Source organism: Mixophyes fleayi, chromosome 1, assembly GCF_038048845.1.
Source record: "Mixophyes fleayi isolate aMixFle1 chromosome 1, aMixFle1.hap1, whole genome shotgun sequence".
NCBI classification, from domain to species: Eukaryota; Metazoa; Chordata; class Amphibia; order Anura; family Limnodynastidae; genus Mixophyes; species Mixophyes fleayi.
The window spans coordinates 426598503-426612927 of record NC_134402.1 but is presented as its reverse complement, the minus strand read 5'-3'; the positions used below and the strand labels follow the sequence as shown (position 1 = coordinate 426612927).

Below are 14425 nucleotides of genomic sequence, written 5' to 3'. Positions count from 1 at the left end.
ATAAACTCTGAGTTCCTGTCACATGGGCATAGATTAAATTATAAAATTATAAGCATTGGCTTTCCTTGGCTAAAAAATGGAAGTGCCGAAAGCACTTGTATGACCAAGTCTTTAAGGGTAGTTTATCTCTATCTAATTGCTTGGTGAAAAACTCTCTTGCACTTTAAACTTTTTAGGAACATTTTTATTTTCGGCATAGTACATTTTGTAAGTGTGAAAACATGTCTAGTGTGAGTGAAGGAATCCTGACGCATGTAGCTGTGTTTTTGATCTGGGATTAAAGTCCACTCTTCTTTGCCAAATTCCGATTTTACAAGATTTTTATGAAATACTGCAGCAAGCATTACACAATCACAGTTATTTTTTAATAGAACATAGATTTAGGTCACCAGCATATAAAGGAATTTGTATAGGGTAACCTGGCTATGAGAGCTGATTCTGAAACACACAGTGGCAGTCTTCAAAAAACAGGCTTGTATGTTTTTGTAAAAAGTTCTATTTGGTTAATCCTCTCTCCTATGATTTACTATAAGCAAAGATCTTTTTCTCTTGCGCACACGCTCTCTCTCTATGTTCTGTTTAGACGTTAGATTTTTTTTTACAAACCTACCTCCGCATAAGGCTTTATTTTGTGAAGTTATTCACAAAATAGCACTAAGCGCTTTTTACCTTTGCATTGTGACTGGACCAATCTTTTATGTAAAAATCATTGGTCTGTTTGTCTGGCTGGTTATGCATTCAGACACCCCTGCACCGATTGGGATGTAACCAACGCGAGGTGGTCCAGTTATATCCTGGTCGGTGTTTAGGGGGATTAGGGTCTCAGTCGGACCTCCTGTTGGTGTATGCTGGGCAGAACTTTGACCTGAGGAGACTGTTCTGGGCCCTTCACAGTATGGATTTGGATGGCGTTTAATATTAAAACAAAAACGACACTGGACAGCTACCTCATGGGTGTGTTTGGAAAAGCTACTAATTATTTTTAAAATGTTGACAGTTACGTCCAACTCATTGATAACTTAATAACTTGAAGATTTAAACTCGGGCAACGTTTGGTACTTCAGTTAGTATGCAATATGTAGCACTTAACCTCGTATATCAAACTCCCTTTGTCCCTTCGATTGTAAGCTTGTGGCCAGGGATGTCTTACCTCTCTATCTGTCTGTATTTCCTGGTATTGTTTTATTACTGTGTTTGTTTCCAATTGTTAAGCGCTACGGAATTTAAATAAATGTTGATGATGATAATGTGTTTCTTACAAGAGGTTAAAAAGGTTGCAGCATGTATTAAATGTAGTTATATTTATTAGCATACAAATAGCACTACACATAAGCTGAATTATATCTACACTTATTATTTGTTTCACTTGTGAACACTTAATATGTAGGTATGTATAACCAAATATTGTACATCAGACTATAACCAAAGGCATTTTCTTTCAGTAGTGTAAACGCAAACATACAGTATTTTTTGAATTATCATAATCATTTATTTATATAGCGCCACTGATTCCGCAGCGCTGTACAGAGAACTCAACAACATCAGTCTCTGCCCCATTGGAGCTTACAGGCTAAATTTTGAATGAACATTGGGATCATAGATAATGCAGTTGATGGCCACACAATGTATCATGGTCTATTTTCACCAGTCTCGATCGGCATCTGTAAGATCTTGATCGATATTGATCGGTTTAGGTGGTTGCTATAGACAAGTACATTTGCAGCCAATGTCAAACGACCCAATTAAGTGTAATCTATGGTATAAATATGTGGGCCATTGTGAGTCCGTTTTTATTTAATTCACATAATCTTTTTAAAATTTGCAATACATTTGATGCTTTTATTGAAGATGTTCTGGTCTCTTTATCTGTATTTGTAGACTTTTAGTACATACTCCTACCTTCTGTTTCCATCACTTTTAACTGCGCTCTCCAGCTACTCAGCTCACCTCCTCTCAGTCCCTCTGCCCTCTGTCTCCTCTCGCTTCTCTCCGCTCCCCTCAGTGACTCTCAACCTGTCATCTGTGCCCACCCTCTTGGGCCATAGTTACCTGCCTATACTCACATTTCCCCTCCCTCCCTCTCTTTCATGCTGTGCCTGAGCCCCCAGAGTTATAGTGCTTACTGTTACTTGTACTGTGCTGTTTCACCTTGTACTGTGCCATTGTTTGTCCTTGTACGGCGCTACGGATACTTTGTGGCGCCCTATAAATAAAAATTAATAATAATAATAATAATCTCAGGGATGCAGAGATTGATATATTCACATCATCCTCTCTAAGCCACAGGAGATGACCACTGGATATGGAAATGTTCTATATCCCTTCAAAATGTAGGACGGAATTGTGCAAAGAGCAGATTCTTACAACCACAATGTGATTTGAAGTAGGCGGGGCGATCAGTGGGCCATGTGACCAGCGGCAGATTGATTTTACAAGCAGAAAGGGAAAAAAGTTTTGGTCTAACAGCAAGCACTATGCTCAGCTCTACACATTGCACACAGCCCTTTCAGAAGAAAGCAGTCCCATGGGAGGCGGGAGGGTCTCTGCTATTCAAGTCAGGGGACTGGGCACCACATTTTTTTTATGAAAGAAAAAATCGTGTCCTGTCCCTTTTATTGTGCATGCATCTTTAACACATACCTGTACTTGAGAGTTGTCCAATGCTTTATTCTAGGTAGGGAGTTGTATTTTCAGTTAAGACCTTTTGGGTCTAATGCATTTGAGAACTATAAAAACATGTTCTCAAGATAATCCATTACTTAACAAAAGATTTAAAAAATCCATAAACTCAACAATCCCCCCTCCCCAAATAAAGGAAATAGTGAGAAGTTTCAATACTAATTCCCAAAAACTCTGAGTTGCAACACAATGAAAAATGTAATTTTTACAGTAAGCAGTAGTAGTCTAGTAAGCAAGCCAGCAGGTCTAAGGTCTCACCAAGGGTAGTTCATCAAATATATTTTGGAGCATATTTCTGTTTAGTGTTATCATAAGAACATGACTCTACTCTTCCTTCATCTTCATTAGATATAGGCCGCTCCGTCAAACCTTTCAGTGATCTAACCAAGCTTCCTCGCTTTTTCCAGATAACCTCCCAGAAGTGCAGTGTTTTTGGCGGTTTGTCAGAATGTGTAGAAAGTGATGTGAATGGAACAGAACAGGGAAACACAAATGATTAAAAGTGCTGGACGGCAGCCAGGAGTTAAAGGGAAAGTACTAGACATAGCAGACATTGCAGAACTTTTCTTCTTTATCAAAGCTTAGTTGCAAGGCGTTTATTCTTTCATATTATTAATCGTGCTGTGGTTTATTATTCCTTGGTAACGCCTAATAACGGTCCTCTTTATAAACTAGAATAGTAAGTCATGTGACGGATGGCCGACCTGTGCTCGTTTGGAATGTCAATATGTCTGCAATAGTTATATGTTAGTGTCAGACCTGAGGATTAGTGAATCCTTGTGTGAAATCTGATCTGCTTGTTCTTTACGCTTTCTCTTTTACACATTGATTATCTATGGTCTGTAGAGATCAGACTGATTTCGAAGGTCTTTTACTCTTTCCTACCTATTTTTGTTTGTGAACGTAGTGAACGGACATCAGCTACGAAGTATATTTCAATTGATCTTTGCTGCTATTTATATGGTAGACAACACTATCGACATGTTAAACAGCAGTAGAAGAGTGACTCCAAAATCCAGTAACTTTGGTGACTCACTTAGAGGTGATGTCTATCATTTTATTTTTGTTAAATCCTATTCCCTCAGCTGAAGATACAGTGGCATGCTAACCATTTTATTTATTATTCTACTGTGTTGAGTTTCTATAAATTATGGCCTTTTCAGCAGCATATTGGGGGGGAATCTGGTGTAAAAAAAAAGAATAGCGTAAAAAAAAGGACATAATTTGCTACAATAAGAGTGAATTCATTGTCAGTACTCTCCTATTTAGTAAACGGAAAGTTTGTTTTGAAGTTAACAGTTGTGATTTTATGTGATTTTAGGAATTTGTTGTCTTTTAGTTTCTTTTGTTTAACAAATTGTAAAGTTATGCAAATATTATAGTACATCTCTTTCTTTCAGGTTGTTAGAGAAAAAGAGGGTAGCTGTGTTAGAGAACACAGACACAAAAATCTCTCTCTTTCACTTTTTTGTTCTTTCTTTCGCGCGCCCTGTCTCTTTCGCTCTTTGGCACCCTGTTTCTTTCGCTCTTTGGCGCCCTGTCTCTTTCGCTCTTTGGCGCCCTGTCTCTTTCGCTCTTTGGCGCCCTGTCTCTTTCGCTCTTTGGCGCCCTGTCTCTATCGCTCTTTGGCGCCCTGTCTCTTTCGCTCTTTGGCGCCCGGTCTCTTTCGCTCTTTGGCGCCCGGTCTCTTTCGCTCTTTGGCGCCCTGTCTCTTTCGCTCTTTGGCGCCCTGTCTCTTTCGCTCTTTGGCGCCCTGTCTCTATCGCTCTTTGGTGCCCTTTGGCGCCCGTGCCCTCTCTCTTTCTTTCTTGTTGTTTTTTTTTTAACAAAATTGCCAGTCACCCTCTAATACTCTTTCAATGTACACTATTTTGACTTCACCTGAAGTTTCAGACTGCACTCGAGACTGTATAAACTGTATAGTCTATATGTGACAGCAAGTTATCGAGACATCATCAGGTCTCTTTTGTACAGTATACAGCAATATACAATCCTCCTTGAAATTCTTAAGCTGCCTCCTCAAATAAGCAATAGCTTTGTTTCTCCTGTCACCTCCATCTTCACAATGCCTTCTCAGTGGTATTAAGTCAGAATCACCTGTCTAAACCAGTGAGTTCATTTCTGAAGATTTTCATGGCTACTTTGCAAATCCCAATTTACTAGGCTCCCCTGTTAGTTACAATGCATGGGTAATTTGTATGATTTTTATATGTGTACTCTTTAGATTTTATTTTTGAAGTTTTTAAAAAGTGGTAATTTTGGGGGGGTTTTTGGGCAAATTTCCCGTTAATGGGTTTTGAGATTTGAAAATCTCCAAAAAGTAGTTTTTTAATGGTGCTCAGAGCAAATCACTATTTACTAGTCCCCCTCCCCCTCACAAGTGCAAATGGTCCTGTTGACTTTAGAATATCCGTTGTATCTAGTGCAAGCTGGATAATACACACACACACACACATATATATATATATATATATATATATATATATATATATATATATATATATATATATATATATATATATATATATATTGTGCTTAATGTGATGTCTTCACCAGACAGTTTGGATCTAGCTTATGTATTCTAAAATATCAGCTGGGAAATGTATAAAAATATCACAAGCAGCTGTGAAGTTTGCCTTCCCTGTTAAACAGAACAAATGTAACACAAGAACCTGTGTATTATACATCGCATCGTTGTCTAGATGGCTGCCTACTCCAAACAAAGCTGAGGGTTAGGTGGGTAGTCAAAATCTGCACGCAATTAATAGGTACAGCAGGGAATTCTAATTGTATCCATATTGACAAGTTGGGAGGCACCTTACTGTAAAATATCTATGGCGATAAAATTCTCCTGTAGATGAGTAGAAAACTACCTCCACTAGGTTCAAACTTGACCTGTCCGAATAAGTACCTGCCTGAGTACTGGGAGTTTAACCACCAAAGCACAAGTTACTGTACCTCACCTCCCACAATGGTGTGCCAGCCAATCAAAGACATTTCTACTCGGGGATTGTTCATTTGTATTTCTGGCTTGCAGTGGCTAAGTTTGTTTCTGTTCAGTATGGACATGAGAAAAAAACAATTATTTTGGGGTTGGGAACTGGTAGTCTGAGACTCCACTTTAAAATTCAAATTAGCTGGAATTATGCAATAGTTTTGTACAATGGTGAACAGGGTTCCAACACATAAATAAAAGGTTCAGAATCAATAGGCGCACCAAATCAGATGCCGCTATATAGCTACCTCAGGAGCAATACACCTTTAAATGCCCAAAGAAGTCCAAAGTGTCAAATTACAGTTCAGATACTATTCAAATAGATTATATTTGGATACTATCTGGTCTGTAAAAGTTCATTTTCTAGTAAGTACGAACACAAAAGACCGGGACTGGAGGAATTTCATTATTTGGAGAACTTGTCCTAGACTGCTTTGTGTAACTATTATATTGGTATCCATGTGGTGGCACAAGAAGCGCTTGTCCGTTCCTCTTTATATTTTACATTAGGGTTCCAACACTTAATGGTTTTGTGGCCCAAGTACCCCTGACGTGAAAGTTCTTAGTTTAACCACAGAAAATATTGGAGTCTATGTATCTAGGATATTCGCTACAGGTTTGAATAATTTCATCTGATACCTTGCTGATGTGCTGACAAGAGCATTCGAGGAATTGTCCACCCCACTCCTCATGTCATGTAGTTGCCACGTTAGGAATGCTGAAATTGCTACTGACTGGTATTGACACAACTAAACAGGAAGGTGTGGAGTCTAACGCACTCCCGGTGTTCACCAGAAACCCCCGCAAGGAGGTATGGGCTTGGCTGCGTGAGGTGCGCAGGTCGCGATTCTCCAAGTTATTCACCAGAGCGGTGGTGTGATGAACAGGAATAGTGGAACAATCCGGGTCAAAGCCACACAGTAGCGCTGTACACCGGGAGGATCCAGAAGGTAGATCAGAGGCGAGCTAAAGATCAGAAACAGAAGGAGCAATCTGGTACCAAACAGATATACAAAGGAGAAGTCCAAGAAACAAGACAAAGGTGTGAATCCAAATGCAGATAACTGTAACGCTGGAGCTGGTGTGCACCAATACTCTGGCACTTAATTGGTGTCAGTGGGCTCCTTAAATAGGAGGAAGTTGGCCCTGATTGGGGGGAGCAGATTCAGCGGTCAGAACTCAGCTGACTGCCGACAGAACCAAGAAGGCGCGTCCCATTGCCTAGCAACGGGATTCAGCAAAATAGTTTATAAGCCAGAAGCACATCCCGTTACTAGGCAACAGGACGCGTGCAGAGACCAGAGGCAGGCGTCCGTTCCCAGCACCTAGAAGAAGTGCGGGGACGGAGCCTGACAGAAGTAATGCCAGGAGCCAGACCACGTAAAGTGACTATCTGAAAGTAGCTGCTGTAGTTTAGAACGCAGGACGACTTCATCTGTCCAATCCGATTCATTAGATCAGAATAGAACGCTTCTATAGTGATCTGTAGATTTTAGACTGGGCAGATTGAATCCCCCTAAAGTGACTCCCTGGCTTCAGGTAACGGATGGAGTTCCAGGGTTCCCTATTTTTTATACGTGGATACAGGATGAAATCTTTGGTGATTAGTAGCATTTTAAGAGTAGGTCCGCAGAGATTTAATTTTAATGTTAGATCTGTGAGAATATCTGGATTAAAAAAAGTCAACAGCTGAAAAAAAAGGCAGCTTTTATGGCCCAGCTAAGCTTATGTTTACTAAGAATACACTTTGACAGCTGTATTTATCATTGGTAACCGTATATAACAATATAAGCTGCCAGTGTTGAATATGCTGTTTGATTAATGGCTTCCTTTTTTGACTTTGAATATTTATGTTGTTTTTATTTGACCTTTTTGTGTAATTGTGCAGTAACATGGACCATCTGCATGATATTGTGGTTTTTAATTCTTTGTATATTTCGGAGAGTCCTTATAGCTGGTATTTGTAAGTCCCTGGTTGGAATGCACATTCTGCGGGGAGTGGGCTCAAGCTATACAATATAGGAGGGTTTCAGTACATTTTTTTTGCCATGATAACAGTGACTCTGCCCAGGTATTAAGTGGCCACTATAGTAAAAACAAAAATGTTTCTATATATATATATATATATATATATATATATATATATATATATATTAATGTGTGTTATTTAACTTATAGGAAAGGTGAAAATAGTATAATAAAGAATAAAACAGTGAACTTTATAAAATAGTGCTGCATCTATACTAAAAAAGACAACTGCACTACCGCTTACATGTAATATAATATTCATCTACTCTCCTGGACCATCCAGAAGATTCCCAAATTTGGGGGAATCCCCCCCAGTCTCCCAGGAAAGTAGGCTGTCCTCCCAGATCCTGCCTCTCCTCTTGTAAAAATGCAATTTTTGTACATGAGAACAGATTATCCAATTCCGTTTGCCATCTTACAATGATGGCGGGGTGGGAAGGCCAATCACAAACTCGCAGCTCATGGTTGGTCCTCCCACTAGCATCCCCACTGTTTTCAGCCACTTTAACATGAACAGACAGAGTAGGTTAGTAAAACCTAACATTCAGATGGTAGTGCAGCTATAAAGCGTTACAGGATCCTGAAATCCCCAGTGCTGATCAGAAATCCGGCTTACAATATGAAGAAAATCCTTTTTTACTGGCAATTCCATCACTACACCAGATTTCACACTGGCACATGTCTGAAGCCGTTTCATTTATAGGGGGGGGTCGGGGGATGGGGTTAAGTATAATCTTTGGGTGGTCATTGATCACAGCCCATTAATGAAATGTAGTGCATGTGTGCAAAGACAGTTTATTCAGAAATGGTTTATATTACGTTATTGTAGCTCTCTTGATTCTATAGGTGATTACGCACGCAGTTGCTCGGCCCATTTTGTTGTTTAGGCATAAATTGGCCCCCCATCAGTGAATGCAGACCCCAAAACCTTCCCCATTAAAAGATGTCTGTGAGAACTGCCTGAAAATCTGCTTGTCCAATGACCACAATCTGCTAGGCCGCACACGATTCAGGGTTTTGGTCTCTTTGCCGGGCAACTGGATCCATGTTCATTTATGGGTATGGCCGAACTGGATACGTTAGATCTCTCAGGTAGAGTATGTTCTCTTCTTAGGCTGTTTTCTGTTCTGGACATACGTTAAATGCCTTGTAACAATGCAGTTGGCATTCAAGGCAGCGCCCCATAATAAACAGATGCTTAAGAGACCAGGCTTCCTACACCAGACTTACCTCTCTTCTCAGTTATTTACAAGACGACCGTTGCAATGGCTGAACTTTCACTAGTGTGAATGTTCCCCTACTGTTCTTTAATTTATTTATTGTATGTTTGTATTATGGCCTCCCCCTTGGGTAAAATTAAATACATGATGGATTTGGAACATAGGCAAAATATTCTATGCTGTGATAGACATCCTGCTGGTTGCTTTATTGGCTGCAGATCTCCAGGTCTTCACCACATCTGCTTCTTGTGAGAAGTCTTGTCCATAGTGAAGGAGGTGAAAAGGTTTTAGTGTACATGGTATTAGACCATATAGGTGATTTATATTGTGAATGTTTGCCGCCTTCTATATAGTTAGTTATAAATCTTGTATAAACCATTTATGGAAAGTTAAAGATACATTTAAGAAATACATTTTTCATGCTTTAGTGTCCCCGGTGTATGACAAAGTTGATCTGCGGTATGAGCCTTCTCACGCAGTGAGGAATAAAATGCATAATGATTTTTGTTCCTCCTTCTTTTTGGTGTCTTGCTCTATTTAGGGACTGTTTGTTTTATTATTTAATATTGGGTAGGTTTTCTTAGTTTAGTCTGTATTGGATTTTTCAAGGACAAACGAAAGTAACTCAATAAGATGAGTTAGGCAGCGTAGTGACACTTTGGTTACCATTGCTGCTGACAGTGCTCAGACCATGGACCTATCTGTGTGTAGTTCTGTATGCTATTCCCGTAGTGACGTGGGTTTCGCCTGGGAGCTCTGGTTTCCTCCCACAGTCCAGAAACATTGTGTTAGGTAATTAGCTGCAGGCAGAAATGGACCGTAGTTTGTGTGCGCTTTAGTAGTAGCACATATAGGGGGTACTCAATTGTCCGCAAGTTTTTTTGTTTTTTCCCCCTGCAGCGTAAAAAAAATAAATAAAAAAAGAAATCTCCCGCAGGTTGTTATTTAGCGCAGCACAAAAACTTGTGCAATTCGATTGAAAAAGAGGGAACTCTGCCCCCGCCTGTTAATCATTGTGTTTGTGAATTTTTAGGGGAGTGAAGGGGAGTTTTAACGCGGTTATGTTTAACACACAATAGAGGTTGAAAATTGAATACCCCCATAGACTGTAAGCTCCAATAGATCAGGACTGATGACACGTGATTATTCTCTGAATATTGCTGCACAATATGGGGTGCTATACAAAGAAACGATGAGGAGGAAATGAGTCCACGTGGACTTCCATATTTACGTATTTGTACTACAGAATAGACATATAATTTGTTTTAAACTTCAAGTAGAATTTACAAGGACAATGCTGCTTTACAAACATTCCAGATGCTTTGTGTAATCCAGGAAGTAATCTCTGTCTATAATAAAATCAGGCCCCACCCATATGGGGCCAACTTTGCACTTATACTGATACTATTGACTGTGATCATATCAAGTTTGCAATCTGTAAATGGTTCCTCTAGTCACTGTACTACGATACTGACATGGGGGAGGGGGACAGTTGATCATAATGATTAGTTTGGCATCGTCCCAGAGCGTACTCATAAGTGATCTGATATCGCTGCGATTATTGCGCTTGGTAATGCAGTATATATGAGCTTAAAATTACTGCAGTCTCTGATATTGATCCTCTCAAAATTGTGAAGGCAAGTGTCGAGCACAGTATTACAGGAAGATGATCGCTGATAACCCCCATCGGCCTGCATGTGTTGTCATCTTCTGACCGCGCTAAGAGGCCGCCGTGAGGGCCAGAAGTGATACATATGCTCGCGTCTCGTCTACCGTGGCCACCCACAAACTATAGTTCTGTCCCTTAACCAGCTGTAGCTAGCTTTAGTGATTTGGTTTTGGGCATCCATATACTTGGCTGGACATTTGTCTTCTCTTCCAGTTTTTGTTTTTTTGGATTAGAATTAATGGTATCCTTTCATCTACAGCTGTCTTATAAAGGAGACCGGACAGGGTCACCCTTCATATTTGTCTTGGATTTAAAAACTTCTTTAAGAATATTATATAGCTGCAGGATTTTAATGGCAACCTTAAGCTATACAGTGTTTATAAATGTAACAAATGTAATGAATCATTAAACGAAGGCTGAAACAATGAACCATTTGCATTCTTAACTTTTAAATGGGTCTGTGGACATATTTGGGCTGATTTAGATGCTGATTTTTCCCTGCCACGAAATTTGCAGCTGAGCAAACCATGTTTTTAATGCAAGGGTTGCAAATGCAAACCTTTTTTGGCATGCAGGGCAAATACCGCATGCATCACACACATGCTGGCCAGCTCTATTTTTGCACAGCATTTTTAAAATTAGGCAACGCCACGTCCCCCTCACAACTCTTAAGGGGTGCCACAGTTGCCACATAGCCCCACAATTAATTTAGAACCTTGCGGCTAATTGAATCTCCCCCTAAATCAGCTGTTTATTGTACACTTGTTCTTATCCAAGCAACCAAAATGACAAATTTAGCTTTAATAAAGGTAATAATGCAGACCAATAAAGGTCTCTACGTTTTGGATATATCTGACACCATTTCTATTGAGTTTGTCAGGCTTCATAAATTATGTAATCCTGTGTTATTTTTCATACTGTTGAAACGTGAAGCTTTTTAGCATATGTAGCTCTTTAACATGAAACATTGCTCATTATAATCTAAGCCGTAAAGATGTACACTGATCTGATATGTATTGTATATGCTACATTTCTAAGAAACTCATGAGGGTACAAAGTACACAAACCTCTGCGTAAAAACTGTCAGCTGAAGAATGGATCAACCATTGCTGCCTTGGCATTGAAGAGGTTAAGTGAGAAGACCCATGAGCCTTGGTGATGTCATTATTTTAAGAGAAGTCTATTATAAACATCCATTAATTCTAATGTATGTGCATGTGTAAATAGCAACCTTTAAGTTATATTATGAGACATAAACAGATTTTGTTACAAGCTCATAAGTTTAGCACAGATTAATCACAATGACAAATTCAGCTGTTATTTATTTTTATATTTACACATTAACAGGAAACCAGTGATTAATTTTAGCAAAGTGGTTCCCAGTCTACCACCTCGGGACACAGAGTATTTAAGGCTTTAAGGATACTTATACAAGGACAGGTTGCTGGAAGTGATTGAACAAATTCATGTTCAATATGTGGATATAGTAGAGGTGAAGTCAGAATATTCCTTCATCATTACCTAGGTTGAAAAAAAGACCCAAGTCTACCAATTTCAAACCTTTAATAAATTATAATTGTTGATCTACAGGAAGACTCCCAGTAAGGCAGTTGGCCCCATAAATGGCAACCAAATAATTCCCAGTATCAATCGCCCACATCACTAGTTCCTCTGATGTCACTTTATTGTTACTATATAGTGTTGTATGCAGTTTGTAGAAAGCCAGGTGACCCACAAGATTTGCCTGCCCCCCCCCCCCCCTATAACGCTGTATAAGGCGGCGTGTAGTGATCCGGGCCATCACCATGACCTCCTTCTGTATCTCTGAGAAGCCTGTCTGTGGCAGACAGTACCTAGAACATCTTTCTTCCAAGTCAAGCTCTCATGTTACACTGTGCTCACTTCCGGGATTTAGTTCTCTCTTTTCTGAAACAGGCTTTTGTCGGTACCATGTTTTGCTTAGCTACCTGCACAGTGCCGAGACACTGAGCAGTAAAGTAACACCAGAGCCTGGTGACACTGCTTTTACAGTGAAGAACATTTTCCTGTGCTGAAGGTGAAGCAGTCATTATTCCACTCACTGTTTCACTTGTCATCTGCATGGTCTTGCGTATGACACATCTTTCTGTTGACCTTGGATATTTTTTATACACATTAGGACATTACAAAGGCATCTATTTCCAAAATGAACATACCTAGGTGTAAATGTATGAACATGCAGGTTCTTCAACACCCGCGTGTTCAGCGTGTTCGGCGATTAAATTTCAAGCGGCGCTGCATTGTAAAGGGAAGTTTCCCTTTACAATACAGCGCCGCTTGACATTTAATCGCTGAACACGCGGGTGTTGAAGAACCCGCATGTTCATACATTTACCCCCTAGTTTTAATTACCTGTTTATCATTTAAGCCTTACTTTTGCTTTCTTAATGAGGTTATTTTTCTTTCTTTTAGTGCACTAACAAGTAACTTAGAGTGGTAAAACTATGTTTGTATTACGTACATTTATCCCACTCTTTGTGCATCCCAGAAAGGAATTTGCCTTTGCAGAAGCTGACTGGCTCTGAGTAGTGCTTCTCACCTTTCTGTCAGCCTGTATTGTTATGCCATCAGTAGATACCGTTGCCATGAAGGGGTGTATTGGTCTGCAACAATGTTTAGTTAGGTGGTACGTATGAAAGTAATGTCCACGTGAATGCCAGAACCCAAGGTTTCCCGGAGCATCACACTGCCTCTGCAGACTTGCCTTCTTTCCACAGTGCATCCTGGTGCCATTTTTTCCCCAGTTAAACGGCGCACACGCACAAAGCCGTCCACATAGTGTTAAAGAAACCGTGATTCATCAGACCGGGCCACCTTCTTCCATTGCTCCATGGTCCAGTTCTGGCACTCACAAACCCATTGTAGGCGCTTTCGGCAGTGGACAGGGTGTTCTGACACCTTTCTATCATTGCCAGCATTAACTTTTTCAGCAGTTTGTGCTGCAGTAGCTCTTCTGTGGGATTGGACCAGACTTCGTTCACCTTGTGCATCAATGAGCCTTGGGCCCCCATGACCCTGTCACATGGTTCACCGGATGTCCTTCCTTGGGCCACTTTTGGTAGGCACTAACCACTGCATACTGGGAACACCCCACAAGACCTGCCGTTTTGGAGATCCTCTGACCCAGTTATCTAACCATCACAATTTGGCCCTTGTCAAACTCACACATATCCTTACACTTGCCCATCTTTCCTGCTTCCAACCCATCAACTTCAAGAACTGACTGTTCGCTTGCTGCCTAATATATCCCACTCCTTGACAGGTGTCATTGTAACACGATAAACAGTGTTATTCACTTCTCTTGTTAGTGGCTGAACATTGTATCTATTATAAAAAAAATATTTGGTCCATTTTAAAGTATAACTTGACCATGTATTTTACTGAACATATAAATAATTTTTTTTTATATAAATACTGTACATTTTTCCTTTTTCTCAAGAAGCCATAGTGCAGCTGAGAACTTTGCAATAAACATTTAATTACAGTCAACTGTTTGTGTTCCACATAGATACAAATGTTACTGATATTATTATTATTATTATTATTATTATTATTATTATTATTATTATTAAGATTTATACTGCGCCAAAATATTCTGTGGTGCCATACAGAGCATACAGAGTAGTGTAAAATGACTGACGCAGTGCAAGAGACATTCGAACAAAGCGGATGGAGACAATTTAAGTACCATTACATGGCAACCTAGATGACAATAGGGTAACAGAATGCAAGTTGTGTCACTAGACCGGAGTGACAATGAGTGGTATTTCAGAAGGTAACTACAGTAAAGATAGC

At 39.8% G+C, this 14425-nt stretch overlaps 1 protein-coding gene across 2 annotated transcripts in view; it reads left to right on the top strand.

Annotated features, from left to right (window-relative positions):
* ARL15 (ARF like GTPase 15) overlaps positions 1-14425 on the top strand; it is a 215333-nt gene that overhangs the window by 82684 nt on the left and 118224 nt on the right. The gene's annotated exons all lie outside the window — the stretch shown is intronic.